At 40.7% G+C, this 18,686-nt stretch overlaps 1 long non-coding RNA gene across 6 annotated transcripts in view; it reads right to left on the reverse strand.

The window, feature by feature from the left end:
• The window catches only part of LOC112399585 (uncharacterized), a 443,663-nt gene that overhangs the window by 266,402 nt on the left and 158,575 nt on the right, over nt 1–18,686 (reverse strand). The window lies entirely within an intron of this gene.

An 18,686-nucleotide genomic window follows, 5' to 3' on the forward strand; every position in this document is an offset into this window, starting at 1 on the left:
TTTTTCAAAAGTAATGCAAGAATTCAAAACTCTCTGTAGCTTTCAGGGATCTCAGTGCTAATAACCTAAAATATATATGCAAATCATGGTATCAGGCTCTGTGGTGGACACAATGGAATATAATTAGCCATCTCCACCTAAAGATGATAGTTAGGGGAAGACAAGTCCCATAGAGTGGGAGGCATGGTAAAGGTACATGTTGGTGGAATCGCAGATAGTAAATAAGATGCTGTATCTCATGAAACTGGGAATCCTAAGAGAAAGAACCATGTTTCCTTGGAAGAGAGAGGGTCTCCAAACAGAAGCAGAGATCCATCAAGAAAACACTTCCGACAGCATCCCTCCCCTCCACACCACAGCTGGGCAGACCTGGCTGACTCTAGGAATCCAGACTGTGTATCAGAGTGGTCAGGATAAGTGAATACTTTCTGTGGAGAAGGCTCAGTGAAGCACAGAATGTAGTCTCTGGGAAAAGGAAAAAGCCTTGGCAAACCTCAGACTAGCTAGTTCAGGACTGAGCTGCTATAATCCAGTCTGGAATGTCCTTGTGTTTCAGCCAGGTAAGCCAGGGAGTGTTGAAATGGTACTGTGTCCTGTGTTTCCTTCTCAACAGACAGTAATTATAGTCCACTTAAGAGTTCACAGCAGAATCCATCAAATGAACCTGCTAAGGAAAAAGAATTTCTAAAGAGTGTGTTAATTGAAAAGGCATGCAAAATCATAGAATCCTGGAATGTCTAAATTTAGAGCAACTTGGAGACCATTTAGACCAGTTCTTAGCCATCTTGGATTTTGAACCTACTAGAGAAGCTATGGAAAGCTATAAGATTTTCTCCTAATAACAGCAACAAAAATAACGATGCACATAGAGCCTGCTGGCTAGCTGCCTGTTTTTGTAAATAAAGTTTTATTGGAACATAGCCTTGCCCACTTGTTTGTGTATCATCTGTGGCTGTTTTTGCACTACAACAGTAGCGAGAGGTGTTTGCAACAGAGACCATAAAGACTACAAAGCCTAAAATAGTTCCTACCTCATCTTTTAAGAAAAAATTTGCTGACTCCTGTTTTAGGGGGTTACAAACCCTCCAAAATCCATTTTTAAACACCCGGGGGTCTATGGACCTCAGATTAATAACATCTAAATCTCCATCCTATTGCTTTATGTAAATATAGGCATATCTTAGATCCACACATCCGGTCCATTGTTCCGTGATCCTCTGCCCCATTGTAAGTCCTTTAAGAGGAGCAGTACCGCTTGGCACTTAAAAACACATCCCCTGGAGTTAAACAGATCTGTGTTTTAATCCAGACTTTTGCTCCTCATTGTGTGACCTTGCAGTTAAATAGCCTCACAGCCTCCTTCATCACTGAAAACTGAGTTAGTGGTAGCTGCCTCATAAGATTGTTCTGAGGCTTAAATATATATAAAACCTTAAGAGAGTACTGGACACACAGTAAGTGCTTAATAAATGATAGCAATGATGGTAGTGATGATGAAGGGAAAGAAGAAAAGGGAGGAAGAAAGTATAAGCAGATCCTCCTGGTGCCTCTGAGGCCCCTGCGAAGGCTAGTTTCCTCTGCATTTGCGTAGGACAAGTAGGAGAGTTGATGGTAAGGAGAGTTTGTCCATTGATTAAATGATGGTGAAACTCGGTAACAGCTCTAGGTTTCTTCAAAACCTTCATGAAACAGAACAGCAGGGGCTACCTGAACCCAGCTGTGGGCCACTTTCTTTTTTCTTTTTTTTGGTAAGTAGACGCTTGGGGAAAAGGGGGTTTGCTCTAAAGTGGTCCTTGAAGAAAAACCAGGGCTAGGTCATTACCAGGAGTAGGGATGAAGTAAACTAGAAGCATTCTCTGCAATGAACGGTGTCTTCTCCTCGGCAAGTGTGTGTGCCGAATGCAAAGAACTGCGCGCTTGGATTGGATTCTGCTGAAGATTATTTACTTAACTCTCTGAAACGCTGTGAAAACTGGGAGGGAGTTATTTCACATTCTTGACATGTTTGGCTAGGTATGCAGATGTATTTCCTGTCCCTGGCCTTCATTTTAAAAAGCCCAACTCCTGGTAGGTTCTATGACATCCCGAACCTACCGCTTTCTAGATGCGTAACCTTGGACCAGTTTCGTACGTCTCTGAGCCTCAGAAGCTTCATCTGTACAATGGGGATACTGATTTCCCTGCCTTAGCGTTACTCTGAGTGTTATGGAGTATACTGTGTAAAGTGCTTAGCATCGTGCCCTGCACACAGAAAATAACAAAGGCGAGCTGTTATCATTACTATTATTGTTAGAGAAATATGACTTAGGAAAATCATTCCCTCTCATAACCATCACTGCACCTCTAGGTAGCTTTAAATCTCGCTAGGAAGCCAGTTCATTAGTCATTAAACTCAGTGGGGACTGTATTGAAGTGCCGCTGTGAGTTTGGCCTTAGAGTCATTTTTCCTCAGAAATTCTTACTGACCCTTGAGTGAATGAATGAATAAATGCTTTACGGTTTATTGTAACGCTCCTTAACATACCTTGCACAGGATCCTGTTTTTCCTCCGCCAATCTAGTCTCCCCACTCTTGTGATACCAATCCCATGTGTATTGTACTAACTGGTTCAATATCTACTTGCCACCAAAACTGCAAGATCCACAGAAGCAGGGGGCCGGGCACGTAGGAGGTACTCAGTAAACATCTGTTGATCCAATGAATGAATGGATTCAACTAATGAACATTTCTTATTTTAATTGCATCAAGTACCAAAGTAAAACATTGCTGATACAGAATTATCCCATAGAAGAAAAACGTACCAGCCTTATCCTCAGTGGAGGAGATAATTACAACAGTACCTACATTCTCCCTGTTTGGTCTCTATTCAGTTAATAGGTGATCTCAGAAAAGTCCCTACTTTGTGCTGCCTCCCACTATTTGGGAAGTCCTTTTTGGAGGCAAGGAGAATATGGGAGAGCTGCTTTACCATTTGAAACTGCCTAATAAACACCTGTACTTCACTTATCATTTTGCCTCTTGTTTAAAGATTTCTGCCTATGAAGCCAAAAATTTGAGCAAAGAAATGCACCAGACTAAAGAAGCCTGATGAGTCTTTTGTGTTTTTTATGAAAAGCTGGAGTCATATATATTGAAATTTGTTAAAAACTAGACAATTGAATTACCTGGAGAGGGAGGTTAACTGAATTTCAATTTAAATCATTATTAACTAGAAATCCTTTCTTGCATCAACTTCTGCATTTCTGTCTTTCCTGAATGCTTGGTTCACTTCTTTTTTCTTTTTTTTTAAGTGCCTCTGGTATACATGGCATATTAAAGTTGAATGAATCTTGCAAATCCTTGGAATCAGGATTTCTTTAGAATGTAGTAAGCTCTGTGGGGACAGAGTTTTTTGTCTTTTTTTCTTCACTTTGGAATCCTCAGTACCCAGAACAGTGCCTGTCACATATTGAATGAATAATCCAAGAACATTCAGACCATCAGCAATTAGGAAGCTGTGTTATATAATTAAAAGATGTAGCAAAAGAAATGAAAAACTAACAGCTTATGAAGTCTGACAAGAGACAAAAAAATGAAAATGAAAAAGCTTTCAAGTCTTACTTATTAATATGTAAGCTCCATAAAGACAAGAATCATGTCTAACTTGTCTAAAATATATCCCCAAAACCTAGCACAGAGTAGGTCACATAGTAGACACTGAATAAATTTTTGTTGAATGGTTAAATGATTGATACTTAAGTGGGCCCTCGCTGTGTAGTTGGCGTGTTTGCGATGCACACATGTGCCAGAGTGGGGAGGGGAGGACACTGATGCTTTTCCCTGTGTAAACAATCAGCATAGCTCCTGTGGCAGTGTGTTCTGCATTCCGGTTTATCACCTCCCAACAACATGTTTTCAGGGTTTCTTGGCTCACATTTTTATTTTCTTGGTATTCTTTTTATTAGAATTGATTTAAAGGTGACAAGAGTTAGATCTAGTATAGGACCCACTTCTACAAGACAAGTCACCAACTTCAAACTCACACAGTATATTTTAACCATTCAAATAAACCATGTTTATTTACCCTTTGGAAAACAGTTAAACTATTTACTGCAAACCAAAAGATTGTCAAAAAATAAAGTGTCAATGATACAGAGGCCATTGTGGAGAAAACAAAAACTGGCACGTGTCACTGCATTGAGAAGAGTTTATTATCTGGGGTGAACAGCACTCTGACAAATTAGCTCTATATTAGAGGAAAGAGCTAAAAGAATGTGCCTATAACCAGGATATCTGTTCATTTAATAAACTATATTGATAGTAGCAATAATGAAAACCTTATAATTATTTCAACAGATGCTAAAAGTTGTCATAAAATTAACATATATTACTGATAAAACCTATGGTAAACTCATAAAAGGAGGATGCTATCTTAGAGGGATAAAAACTATTTTAGGGCTTCCCTGGTGGCGCAGTGGTTGAGAGTCCGCCTGCCGATGCAGGGGACGTGGGTTTGTGACCCGGTCTGGGAAGATCCCACATGCCGTGGAGCGGCTGGGCCCGTGAGCCATGGCCACTGAGCCTGCGCGTCCGGAGCCTGTGCTCCGCAACGGGAGAGGCCACAGCAGTGAGAGGCCCGCGTTCCGCAAAAAAAAAAAAAAAAAAAAAAAAAAAAAAAATTTTATAAAAAAACTATAACAGACATCACAATTAAGAACAAATTACTAGAATCATCTACATTAAATTGGGAAGACATCAAAGATCCTTGCATCGATGTTTTTGAAATTCCTAGGGAATGCATTAAGGCATGGAACATATTTAAGAGATGTGAACATTGGAAAAGAAAGGCAAAACGGTTACTAATTGTTGTCAATATGATTATACTCCTAGAAAACTCAGGTGAACTAACTTTTAGAATTAATAAGACACTTCTAGTCACTACTAGAGAGGCTGAATTATAAATACTCAAAGCTCAATAATTTTTCTGTATGCCATAATAATCGATGCAAATATATCTTTATATATTTTTATTAACAAACAACATAGAATACAAAGGAATATCTCCAGGAAGATATATACAGAATTTATACAAGCAAACATTTAAAATTTTTTAATGATATTTAAAAATTTTTGAATAAGTAGAAATATATACCATGTCCCTGAAGGGGAATACTGAATATTATGAATTTTTCCATTTTCCTCTAATTAATCTATAGATTAAACATGATCACAATGGGATTTTGTTAATATGAAAAAATAATTCTAAAGTTCATCTGGAAAAAACTGACAGGTGAATGTAACTTGATAAGTTTATGAGCAAGCAGGTCATAAGCATTGAACTTAGCTATTAAGACATATTGTAAAATTAGATAAATAAAACAATTCACTATTGATTCTAGAATTGACACAAATCAATGGAAATAATGGCTATAAAAGCACTTAGTGTGATAAAGGAAGCATTACAAAACTAATGAGAAAGGAAGAATTATTTAACAAATGATTTAAGGAAAATTGACTAACTATTTGGTTAAAAAAGAAGAAAGAAAGAAAGAAAAAAGAAATCAAATGGGATACTATTCTTATACCATATATTACAATAATTTCTAGATGGATTAAAGAGGCAAATATAAACAAATATACATTTTCTCTTTAAAAAAGAAAGGAAAATTTAGGTAAATATTCAAAACCCCCAGAAAACAAAACTAAAAGTTTACAGACCAATTATGAAAAAACACGTGTAAATGGCTCATAGTAAAAGTATTAATATCCCTAATATAGAGAAAACTTATTAACAAATGTTAAAACTTTGGCTCAAATTTTTTAAGAATTAAAAAAATTTTAAATAGCTTTTGAAGTATTAAAAGCACTAAACTGAAAAGATATATGCAGCCCCATGTTCATTGCAGCATTATTTACAATCCAAGATATGGAAACAATCTAAGTGTCCATCAGTGAATGAATGGATAAAGAAATTGTTTTATATATATATATATATATTTGGCCATTTCCTATTGATGGACATTAAGTTGCTTTAATTTTTTACTCTTGCAAACATTGTTATAATAAATGTCCTGCGCATGTCTCTTTGTACACTTGTGCAGGAGTTTTTATAAGGCATAATGTTAAAATGTATTAAAATTGTGAGTTCAAGGGAATCCGTTATATATTTTTTCTACTCTGTATGTTTTTAATAATTTGAAAATTAATAAAAAAGAAATATTGTGAAGAATACCTTGAAGCCAACTGATGAAATTTTCCCATAATTAAAATGGGTACATCCAGGTTGGGATGCGGTAAGAGACTGGGGAGCCTGCTTGGTAGCAGATCCCCAAGGAGGTAGCAAGACCACTATGGCGCCAGAACCCAACGCATTTCAAGTCTACACATGTTCCCTGGAAGCAAAGAGCCATGAAGGGTGTAGACAAGGAGCTATCACAGGCAATTCTGGTGACCTTGATATTACTTGACAGTCCTCTAATTTCCTGGCACCAAGCACTGGTGTGATTCTAGGAAGTAGGGAGACTCCCCCTCCAAATGACTGAGATTGAATTTCCCATCTAGCTGCTGGAAATCAGGGCAGGCTGTCATATTTTATTTGATTAAAGAGAAAAGAACTACAATGAGACACCACTTCCAAGCCATTAGATGGCTATTATCAAACAACAAACAAACAAACTAAACTCAAAAAAACAAAAACAAACCAAAAAAACTCCAGAAAATAACAAGTGTTGGTGAGGATGTGGAGAAATTGAAACCTTTGTGTATTACTGGTGAGAATATAAAATGGTACAGCCACTGTGGGAAATGGCATGACGGCTCCCAAAAAATTTAAAGAGAATTACCATATGATCCAGCAATCTTACTTCTGGGTATATACCCAAAAGAAGTGAAAGCGGGGACTTGAATAGATATTTGTACACCCATATTCATAGCAGCATTACTCATAATTGCCAGAAGGTGGAAGCAACCCAAGTTGCTTCCATCAACAGATGAACGCATCAACAAAACATAGTATCTACACACAATGGAATATTACGTATCCTTAAAAAAGGAAGGAAATTCTGACACATGCTACAACGTGGATGAACCTTGAAGACGTCATGCTAACTGAAATAAGCCAGTCACAGAAGGATAAATGCACAATTCCACTTATGTAGGTTTCCTAGAGTCAAATTCATAGAGACAGAAAGTAGCATGGTAGTTGTCAGGGGCTGGGGAGTTAGTGTCTAATAGGTACAGAGTTTCAGTTAGGGAGGATGGGAAAATTCTGGAGATGGACGCTGATGATGCTTGCAGAATAACGTGAACTTACTTAATGCCACCGAACTGTACACTTTAAAATGGTAAATTTTACGTTGTGTATATTTTACCACAGTGTTAAAAAAGAGAAGAATAAATTGATATTTATTACATGTAAAAAAGAGGGTAGGAGGGTATTTACAAACCTACAAGAAAAGCATGAGGCCCCCTTTCTCCAGCAGAAAAATAGATTCAGTCTATTTCTTTACCCCTTAACATCCTATTTAACAGAAATGGCCCAAAAAAATGGGAAAAATACACACACACACACACACACACACACACACACACGAATATGCTCTGCCTGGTAAGTAATCTCTATATATATGTGTATATATGTATGTGTTTATATATATATATAAATAGATAAAAACCATGTTCAGCCTCATGAGTAAACAAAGGAATGCAGGTTAGAAACCACAGCAAAATGCAAGTTTTAACCGATCAAATTGACATCTCTAAAAAATTACTAACTTCTAAAAAGAGATCAAAACTGTTCGAAGTTAAAATTTTCACAACCTCTGCATAGTAAGTTGGCAATATATATCACAGTTTTTAAGCATGTTTTTTGACTCAATATTTATACTTCTAGGAATCTAGCTTAAAGAAATAATCAAGGATGCAGACAATAATTTGTAATATGTTTACTTAAGCATTAGTTAGGATAGTGAAAAACTGGAAACAACCTACATAAACATTAATAGGAAACGGTTGAAAAAATTCCAATAGATCAAAACAGTGGAATTTAATGCAGTCATTTGAAAATGTGCTCTCAAAGCATACTTTCGAATAGTTCTATGATATAATGTTAAGAGAGAAAACCCAAAATATGTAACAGTAGAACCACAATGTATTATGATCTTCATTCTATTAAAACATAAGGTGTGTGTAATGTGCGTTTATATATATAAATTATATATATACACATATGAAGGCTATAGGAAAATATAAAAATCTTAATAAAGTTCTCAAGGTGGTGAGATTTTGAGTGACTTTTATACTTTTTCTGTATTTTTACAAGGAGCAGACAGGCTGCCTATTGACCTTGTTTTAAGGTACTTCAGAGGGCAGAACCAAGACCAGCAGCATTAGAAAAGCAACTGAAGCTGATATGAGAAAGAAATTTCTAAGAAGCAGAACTTTCCCATGTGCAGCAGACCTCTGGGGGCTTCTCTCTGCCATCCTGAGAAATGTGATCACTAAGTAGAGTATTCTACCGTGGGGAGAAGTCACTGGAGCTGTGCTTCTCAGCTCTGGCTGAGCCATCACCAGCTGGGGGAAGGCAAGGGAGATGGGGCTTGAGAAGGTAGAATGCAGATTTCTGGGCCACACAACCCCCCACCTATCTGAATTGAAGCTCCAAGGCTGAGCTTTGGAAATTTGCATTTTCTTTAAATTTCTCCAGTGGTTTCAGAGGAGGCTAGATAATTTCTGCACTGGAGAAACCACAGATTAGAAGATTTAAGGTTGCTTCCAGTGTGGGAACTCAAAGCAAGTCTGAGACTCAAAAGTCTGGAGATTGTCTGATTATTTACATTATAAAACCAAGGAGAGTAGTACAGATAAAAAGGGAAGTATGCTGGATGGGGCTGGGATGGAGAACGGAGTCACGTGAAGATCACCACTGCCCAGTGTTTAATAATTTCGGCACTTAACCTCCAATCTAGGGGCCCCTCACGTTGTAACCCGAGTAAGAGAATGTTCTTCTTCTTAGAAAAATACGTGCTGAAGTATTTAGTAGTAAAGGGGAATTTTTTGTCTACGACTAACTCTCACATGGTTCAGAAGAAAAAACAAATTAGATAAGGTGATGAGAAAATGCAAATGTAGCTAAACTAGAAATTTAAGTAAAAGATAAATGGACATCTCTGTTCTATTTTTGAATCTTTTCAGTAAGCTTGAAATTTTATTAAAATAAACTGTTAACCCCTTGCCCCCCCAAAAAAGATAATTAAAAGACAAAGCAAACACAATGGTAATCCCTAGGCCACTTAAATCTAAATCACTAGGCATGCTTTTGCATTCATTCGTTTATTCAACCAACATTGATCAAGGGCCTGTTCTGTACTAGGCTCTGTATTCAAACCACGGGATATATACCAGAGATCCAAACACTTTCCTGCCCTCACACTGGTCACGTTAGAGTTGGGTTAACATAAAATGCAGATTTGGAGGACCCAAGACTGAGTGCATTAGAATCCATATTATATAAAATTTCCTGAGATGTTGCTTATATACACTAATGCAGTGCTGCTTTCCAAAATATGGGCTTTGACCCATAGTGGTTTATAATAGCAATTTAGTGAGCCAAGATGTTTTTAAATTAAAAGAACAGAAAAAAGAAAAAGAGAAAAAAACAGAAAGAGAAAATAAGAAGGCTGACACACAGTAAGAGGCACTATTATTTCCTAAAACTTTTGCTTGCATGCCCTGGGTCACTAAGTAAACTGGGTTTCATGTAGAAGACCACTGCTGGAAAATGATATACAAAATAGATCACTTCTCTTTTCCTCTCTAGCCCCTGAACCCAACAGTTCTCCCTTAATCCAAATCCAGGTGTGCTGAGATGCTGGGGCACATCCACTGCCTTGAGAAGCATCGGCTGCTCTGGGGATTTGACTCACTGGCCATATTCCGGACGTAATGGCACTTCCTTTTCCTTCTGCATAGAGCCCAGAGCTGCAGTCTCCCACAGATGGCAATGTCTCCAGCATGTCACATCGTTTTCTTTGAAGGACCCAGCATAGCACAGCACACAGTCTGTCCTGGCACTCTGTGGCAGAGGTAGAGCCACCGCAAGAAAGGAACTTCTGAGACCAAATGCTGCCACTTGCTGAGATGCTTTTGGGGGGAACAAGAACACAGGGCATAACACAACCAATTTTCCAGGCCAAAGTGCTGGGTATTCAATTCAGGCCCCTTGTGTCTGGTTGAAATCCTATGCAGCCCATACTTTCTGACCCAGATGAGAGAGAACAGTTGTCTTAAATCAAAATGAAATAGGATGGGGTTAGCAAACCCATAAGAAAAATGCGCTGAGGAGTCCTCTCAGGGACCTGAGAGCCTGCTGAACTGACCAGACCAGGGATGCTCCTGCGGTCGACTTGTGAGCTGGCCACGCAAGTTTTGTTGTCGCTGAGAAGAGGAATCCAAAGGCTAGTTCAGCATAAATGGTCCCCTGGCTGCACAGAGGGCGGTCATAGGTGAGTCACCAGCAGTGTGGAGGCCTGAGAAATGCTGTTTTCATCTCCGTCTCACGGCAAGAGTATCTCTTAAGGAACTGAAAAATGGAATTACTCAAACTAAAAACTGCTGACCTCACCAGGACAGTTCCTTTCCTGACCCGAGTCTGGGGATTGCTGTTGGTAAACCCCCCAAAATGAATTTGCTCATCAGAAAAGGGCAGAATGAGATACTCTCAGATACACTTGGTGACATGTTCACAGGCTTAGAAGCCAACCCTTCCCCACCTCAAACCAAAGCACTGAAATTCTTGATTCCGTGCCGTTGTGGTAGAAATGCCCTCTATCAAAAGCAGGCTCCAGTACCACAAGCCAAAGATAAATAACAGAGGAAATCATGGAGACCATGACCTCTTGGTGACCCCTTGGAGCTAAATCTTTGCTAGACCTCAGAATATCAAAAAGGCCACCAGCCTGCCAGCCACAGTTTACATATGAACAGCCTGGAAGCCATCTCCGCCTGCAGAAGGCCGGCTCTCTAGAAGCGTGAGAAGAGAAATCTCAAAGGAATTTCTTGTTCTATTCCCCAAAGCAAGGGTCTGTTGTTTAGGTGAAGAACCCCCTTCTGAGAAATGAGCTCATTCCTGGGGCTCTGCAAGGGTCACCCTGAAAAGGTATTTGCCTGGGAGCTGGGACGGTGCCTATCTCCCATCCAGTGTGAGATATTAGTATTTGAAAAATGTGTTCTCTCACTAACTAGCAAAAAAGTGAACCTCAGGATCTCACAAGGGCCTTCTTCCCTGGTAGATTTCACTTATGGATGCAAATCAGCAAACATTACAGAGTGTTTGCTAGCTGACAAGGGCTGTGCAACCTTCTCCGAGGACGCTGAGAAGAATCGGACTCAAGTTGCTCTTGGAGGGAAGCACTGAGCAGACGGAAGCATGGGGTCCCCTCTCGAGACAGTGTCACAGCAAAGACACTCCTGGCTATCACTTTTGGTTTAGAAACCTCGGAGGCACAAGACAGCAACTGAGGCTAAAGGAAGCCAGTATCTAACAGCCAGGGAGTGGCCCCGAATTGCTCTTGGAGTGTCTGGCCTGAAGACTGAGGCAAAGTCAGCTAAATCTTCAGAATAAAAGGTGTGGAGAGAAGCTGGAAGACAAACCTGACCCTGAGTCTAGTAGGAAGGAGACCTTGACCACAGGAGGGATTCAAACAGATGGAATCTGCATCTCTTGGTTTTTAGAATCACCAGGCAGTACAAAGGTCAATTAATTGATAGAGATTATATACAAAGACATAGATGTCATTGGGTTTTTTGTTTTTTACCCCTCTCTCCTCTTGTCAAAGAGGTCATCTCTCTCCCATAACCTAAAATGGCCTCCAAGTTTAGAAGGCTTCTGGGTCCTCTTCTCAGAATATAAAGGATTTGGGTGAAATAAGTGGATTTCCAAGTATGCTTTAGTCATGGAAGTTGTTATTCAGACAAAATCTTCTATTGTCTTGTAAATAAATGAATCGCATACAGGAAGAGCAGCCTTCAGGTGGAAACAGGACTCCCCCTGGGTTCCTCTGAGAGTTCCTCAAAGTACAGTTTAAACCATGACTAAGAAGGACTTCTCAGATCCTTGCTGGCTGATTCTGGAACTTTGTGACCCTGTGGCAGATGCCCCTCAGAATTTGTGACTTCTGTCCTTGACCCACCATGGGGCAGTCGTCCAAATGGCTTATCTAAACCTTGTGAACCCCAAGTGTCCTATTTCAGCAAATCCACCCTCTAGAAGTGAGCTCGCCCAGGCCTTGGTTTGATGATGGGTGAGAATGACCACTCAGAACTAGTTAATGTCACTGTCGCTTTGGTTTTCTGCCACCGCAACAGACAAGCAATAAAAAAATATGAAATTAAGGGAGAAAAAACTAATAAAACTCTTTCATGCACAGGACATTAGTTTAGTATACTAATTCTGTTCGCATGTGAAGAACCTGCTCTTAGGAATCCCATTGTAAATACTCCTTTGTTCAGAGAACTGTCAATTCACACCCACTCCTTGTGAATGCTAAACTAGAGTCTTGTGCATGAAAACATTTTATTCAATCTCATGGTTATAAAATATTCTTTAAAGTTGCCAAAGAAATCTGATAGGTTTGATTCACCTGGATTTTGCTTTTTCCCCCAAAGAGGATATGCCTCCTTGTGTCTCACTGATCTTTTATTGTGGACTCCAACAATTTGCTGACTCCAGTGAACATTTGTCAATTGTCTCCCTAACACCTATTGCCTTTCTTTCCAAAGACTTCTTTTGGATACCTTCTCTTTTCCTATCCTCAGTCCATGTGGTCCAAGATGGGGCATCACCACTATGCCTGACTTAATCAGCGCTTCACGCTGTGTTGGCCACAGAAACTGGATCGAGGTAAAATAAATATGAAATAAACTCATTTCATCAGACTGAAGCTTGGGACCTTGCAAGAGTTTTCCACTGGACTTGGATTTGAGAAGATCTGACACCAGAGCTTCTGTAGCCATGCCACTGTAGAGGGCAGGTCTAGGAAGCTGCCAGGACTCCCACAGGAAGGTCAAGAATAAAGCCAACACACTAGAAGGTAGAGCCAAGAACTGGAGATGAACTGACACCTGAAGCCATCATTTGAGCCCGAATCCCTCCCTGGCCTTTTTAGTTATGTGAATCAATAAATTCTTATTTGGCTTAAACCAACCTGACTCAGGTTACGTCACTTGGAACATAACAAGTTCTAATTTATGCAATGACCATGGCGCTATTCCTAGAAAGGAAGAATTGTTGCTTTTTCTGATGTATATATGTTTAGTCCACCAACATTACTTATTACTAGTAGCACGGTAATTCCTACTTATTGAAGATTTTTTTCCCCTAGGCACTATATCTACAGCTTTCCACGCATCAGCTCATTGGTACTATTATTATCTCCATTTTAGAGATAAGAACACTGAGATGACCAATGTGATAATAGCTTGAAAGTGGCATTGGGACTTCCCTGGCTGTCCAGCGGTTAAGACTCTGTGCTTCCACTGCAGGGGGCATGGGTTTGATCCCTGGTCGGGGAACTAAGATCCCACATGCTGCACAGCGCGGCCAAAAAATAAAATAAAATAAAATAAAAAGTAAAATAGCTTGAAAGTGGCAGATATGGAATTTAAACCCCAATGTGCCTGACCCCATGGCCCATGACCACCTATTATGTGGTAGACACTGTGCCAGCACTAAAGACAAAAGTGACATATGTTGTCCTTGTCCTTAAGGAACTTTCAATGAAGTGAGAGAGATATACAACATGTGGGAGCTATAGGGCCAACCTCCTCCCCACCCCTTTTCATACTAGGGCCATATCTAGTCAGTGGCAATTGCTTTTTTCTCAACCAGACATGGTACCACATCCCTGAAGCAGGGGAGGGCATTTGGAAATGTATGGAAAGTTCTCCATTGTCACAATGACTGGTTGGCAGGGGCACCACTGGCATTTAGTGGACACAGGCTGAAAGATGCAGACCTATTCTGCCCAACAAAGAATAGTTCCACCCAAACTGTCAATAGTCCCCTAGACGGTGAAGTTAGATATTGAAATAATCCAACCTAGAACTGGTGGCAGGTAGAAAAGAGATCCAATTAGGGTTGCTTTAATAGAAAAATCAAAATAAAGTTCAAAAGTCTGTGAAAAGCACATACTAAAACAAAGTGTAAATCTGTAGTGCGTCCTTTGACCACTGCCAACCATTCATAGACCCTTTTCTGCGTATGAGCAAATCTTACAGCAAAGTTTCTCCCTATAATGATAAGCACATAGAATTCCTTCCTTCCCAAGATATTTAAGATCCAGATTTCCCTGAGAAGAGCCAGCCTTGGCAGGCTCTCATCCTTTCCAAGTGTGGCCTCTGAACCCCTTACAAAGACATTGGTCCTGTCTGCCCTTCTCCATCTCCATTTCCAGATTCTGGTCCCCTCTTCCTCGTCACTCCTTCTCATGCCTCCCTTCCCTCATTAGGCATCTTTTTAAAATGTACCCAAACCCAAAATGTGGAGGTCTGACTATATTGTTCAAATGTCTACAATGTGTAGGTTACACATTCTCCCTACTTAGGGTTAGCGTACGTATGGGTAGTGTTTTCCTTCAGGAACCCAACCACTTCTTGTGTTTTGCAGCGTCGCTTCTATGTGGCTTCTTGGGTTGGCAGCAATGTATCTTCAAACGTCTGCCAAACTACCAAGGTCTTCACTCTGTGAAATTTTTAATTCATTAAACACAGAATTTATGACCTATCAGTTTGGCATTCTGAAAAGCAGACACTGAGATCCCATGAGACGTAGAAGGGAAAATGCCTGTGAAGGGCAAAGAGTACAAGGAGCAGAAGCAGGTGTGGAGAGCTTTCAGACGACGATGCTGGTCTGACACCTTGAAAGGAGAGAAGGAAGGAGGAAGACTGGGTAGTGCAACCTTGAGATTATCTCAGGCTGGCCCTGTGAGCACCAGGGCACCAGAGCAAAGACCGCCTGCCTGGTAGAGGAAGAAAGGGCTCAGGCAGAAACGGCCCAACTCCCGTGTCCCCAGTCTGTTCAGTTCAGCAACTGACCACCAGCCAACTACCTCCCTCGCAGCAGGTTGTCCGGAAGGCAGATCCGAGTGGTACCCCTCCTGGCAGCCACATATGGCATTGCGGGGATGTTAAAAGTGGAAGTCAGTTTGGCATAAGGTGTGTGGGGTGTGTAGTTAAAAGAAAGAAGATTGCCTTGAAAGTAGGGGTCTGAACTGTGACATGATAAAACCATCAAAACCAGAATAGGATCTTTCCGTCTGGAGGACCAAGTCTCACTCGCAACTTCTAGACTGTTGGCCTGGTTGAAAGAGGATAAATTCACCACTTTAAAAAGGAACAGAATTGGAATGCCAAGAGTGCAAAGTATTCTGGGACTGTTGGGCATCCACCATGCTGTGTTAATCATAAAGGGGGAAAGCCCTCTGTTCCGGCCGGCGATCAGGGGAGTTATTTCGGGAGCAGCAGCATCAGTGACCCAGACATTCGCATTTGAGTTCCAAAGCTCTGAAGAGCATAAGCCTTGAGAGTCCTTTCCACTGGCCCGTGTTTCTTTCTCCACAGGGCTTTTTTGCACAAATCTGCTACAAATTCAACGTTCACCTTCTCAAGGGAGACTGCAGAGAAGCAGATCTTTGTCATCAGAGACAGTGAGCTTTCCTGGGAAGTGACTTGTCTGCCCATTCAAGGGACCTCACGGCTCACAGTCACCTGTCTTGACCAGCCTCATAAAAAAAGCATTCGGAATGCTACACACACCAGATTTTACCAGCCCATCTTCTGTCAATAAAATGCCCCATATCAGAAAGCCCCACAAATGACAATCATTTCTACAATTTTTATGATGTCTTCTATGTGAATTTCTCTAACCTGAGCCATTGGATGCCTGAGAGATGAGGGAAAAGGGATTCAAAGAAAAGTATTGCATGATGCAAACCCTAATGGGATGACAGACCAATTCTCTACTCAAGTAAACTCAGACCCCCCTCTTACTCAAAAGGGAAGATGAACCAGTTACAGTATCCAATATTAATTGTGCACTTCTGCATGATCCCATTTAATATTTAGACCAACCCTATCAAGAAGGTAGTATTTTTATAATCCTCTTTGGAGAAATGAGGATATCTAGTCTCAGTGTGCTTAACTTTTCTGCCTGAACTAACCCAGGGAACAAAAGGCTGAGCTTTTTTGAACCCAGGCCATTCTGAGTCCAGAGCCTGGACCCTTAACCACACTTCCCTATCTCCCAGTCATTGTGATCAGGGCTGATTCAGACTCTGGGGGACCCTGAGCTTACACGTTTGGCGGGAGGCAGCCCTCTTTGAGAAAAAGAAAAATGTATATGAAAACAAAATTCAATACAGGGCCTTAGAAGGGGTCCATGCAGGTGAGGGAGGCTGAAGCTTAAGCTCCATTACCTTCCCAGTAAATCCGCTTTGATTGTGATACCGCCATTATTGCCAACAATGTTACCGTGAAGAAGAATAATTATTCTTCAAATGCAAATATATGAAAATCTGGTTGGATTCGGATTTTAGGATTTACCTTGGAAAACAAAGCTGTTCTGAGCGCTTAGAGACCCCACCTGCTCCCTTCCCAACCACCATATAATCCCTCTGCATCTGAGTCATACCCCACCTGCTCAGGTTCTCTCCACGTTATCCTTGTATCTCTATTGATCTGCCTCACTTTCAATTTCTTAGTAATAATTATAATTATAACTAACATTACTAGAGGTGACAGGCACTGCTCTAAGCAATTTTCTCATTGCTTGTTAGAAACTTTTCAGATGAGGAAACCGAAACCCTGAGAAATTAAACAGTTTGTCTCTGAAAGCTGCGTTCTTAACCATTACGCCAGAGGGCTTCCAATAGCCTAGGTCAATCAGACGTTAATGCAGGCAGACTCCACAGAGGCCAGAATGAAGTACAATAATTACAGTGTCTTGATAAAGTACCAAATATAAGGCTAGATGCTCTGTAAGTCACAGACTTAATGCCTTGATCAGGATCCCCTTTAGGCACCTGTGAACAGTGCAAGATCAAAAATATATTTCAAGTCGAGTCAGCAGTTCTGAGACATACAAGACCTTGAAATATGTGATTTAATTGATTAGAAAGACATTTTTTCCCCCTGGGTTGCAATTGCTGAAACCCACAAAATAAGCTTGGCAGTGCCTGAATTTACATATTTATCATAAGTTTTATACTTCTTTCGTCATTATCAAATTACCCACACCAGAAAGTTGTGCTTCCCCTGAAAACGGGTCGCCAACCAGGAAGCGTGCCTGAGGAGACTAGAGAGGTTGTGTCAGATTATCTGGTCAAACTGGCTTGGCAGTATTCCTGGGGCTGAAGCACCTTGGAGAGTGCATATCTGAGTCACGTTCCTCGAACTTCAATGTTTGAAGGAAGCTCAAAATTTATGTAGCTCAAACCCCCTTCATTTACAGATGAAGGCAGTGAGACCCTGAAATACCAAAAGTCACAGAGCTCATGAGCATCATTCATTCAGAAAACTAATTGAACTGATTATGGGGCTAGGATAGAGGACTTTCCACTGCCCCATGGTTAAGACATACCATTGGGCACAGGATCAGTAATCCTGTGATCTTTTTTTAGAAAAATTTCTATCTATGACGTACACATGCAAGGTTTTCATTGGTCTGGGCTCTGCCTACCTATCACCATCATCTCCTGCACTTCCCCAGTATGAACCCTTCTTCTTTATATTTCCCAGAAAGTACTCCCTATGCGCTCTTGTCTCAGCTCAGGCTGCTGTAATGAAATACCAGAAGTTGGTGGCTTATAAACAAAGGAAATTTATTTTTCATAGTTCCAGAGGCTGGAAGTCTGAGATAAAGGTGCCAGCATGGTTGGGTTCTGATGAGAGTCCTCTTCCAGGTTGCAAACAGCCGACTTCTTGCTGTGTCCTCACAAGGTGGAAAGAGGGGGCACTAATTCCATTCATGAGGGCTCCACCTTCATGGCCTAATTACCTCCCAATGGCCCCACCTCCAAATATCCTCCCCTTGGGAATTAGATTTCAACACATGAATTTTGGGAGGGGGGCACAAACATTCAGTCCCTCACAACTCTCTCTGCTCTGAGCCTTTGTGTAGGCTGCTTTCTCCATCTGGATTGCCTTTCCTCCTACTCACCACCATAGGAATTCCTTCATTTATCAAAATTCACAGGTGTCACCTTCACAGTGAAACTTCCCATGAAGACAGCACATTCCCCACCCATTCATCCAGAAAGGATTAGTTTGATCACTTTTCTCTTCTCTCAATGCACAGTTCTCAGGGCTTTTAGCACTTGCCACATTTTATTTTGGCTCTTGGTTTAATTTTATTCCCTCCATTTAACTCTGAACTGCTTAAAGTCAGAGACCCAATGTTGGTCATCTTTTTAATCACGTACTGCCTAGGCTCTAGTGGGTACTAAAAATACTGTAACAATATCAGTAACATTCAATCCCTACAATAATCCTAAAGGGAGGGTGTGGTAGGGGTGGATACTACCAGTGCCCACCAAGGCTTCTGGTTCTCTTCTTAAATTTAGACATGGCCACATGACCTGCTTTGGCCAATGAAATTTAAGCAGAAGTGATATATGTCACCTCCACATAGAATTACCCAAGAACAGGTACTCTTT

Source organism: Neophocaena asiaeorientalis, unplaced genomic scaffold, assembly GCF_003031525.2.
Source record: "Neophocaena asiaeorientalis asiaeorientalis breed wild unplaced genomic scaffold, Neophocaena_asiaeorientalis_V1.1 scaffold131, whole genome shotgun sequence".
Taxonomy (NCBI): Eukaryota; Metazoa; Chordata; class Mammalia; order Artiodactyla; family Phocoenidae; genus Neophocaena; species Neophocaena asiaeorientalis.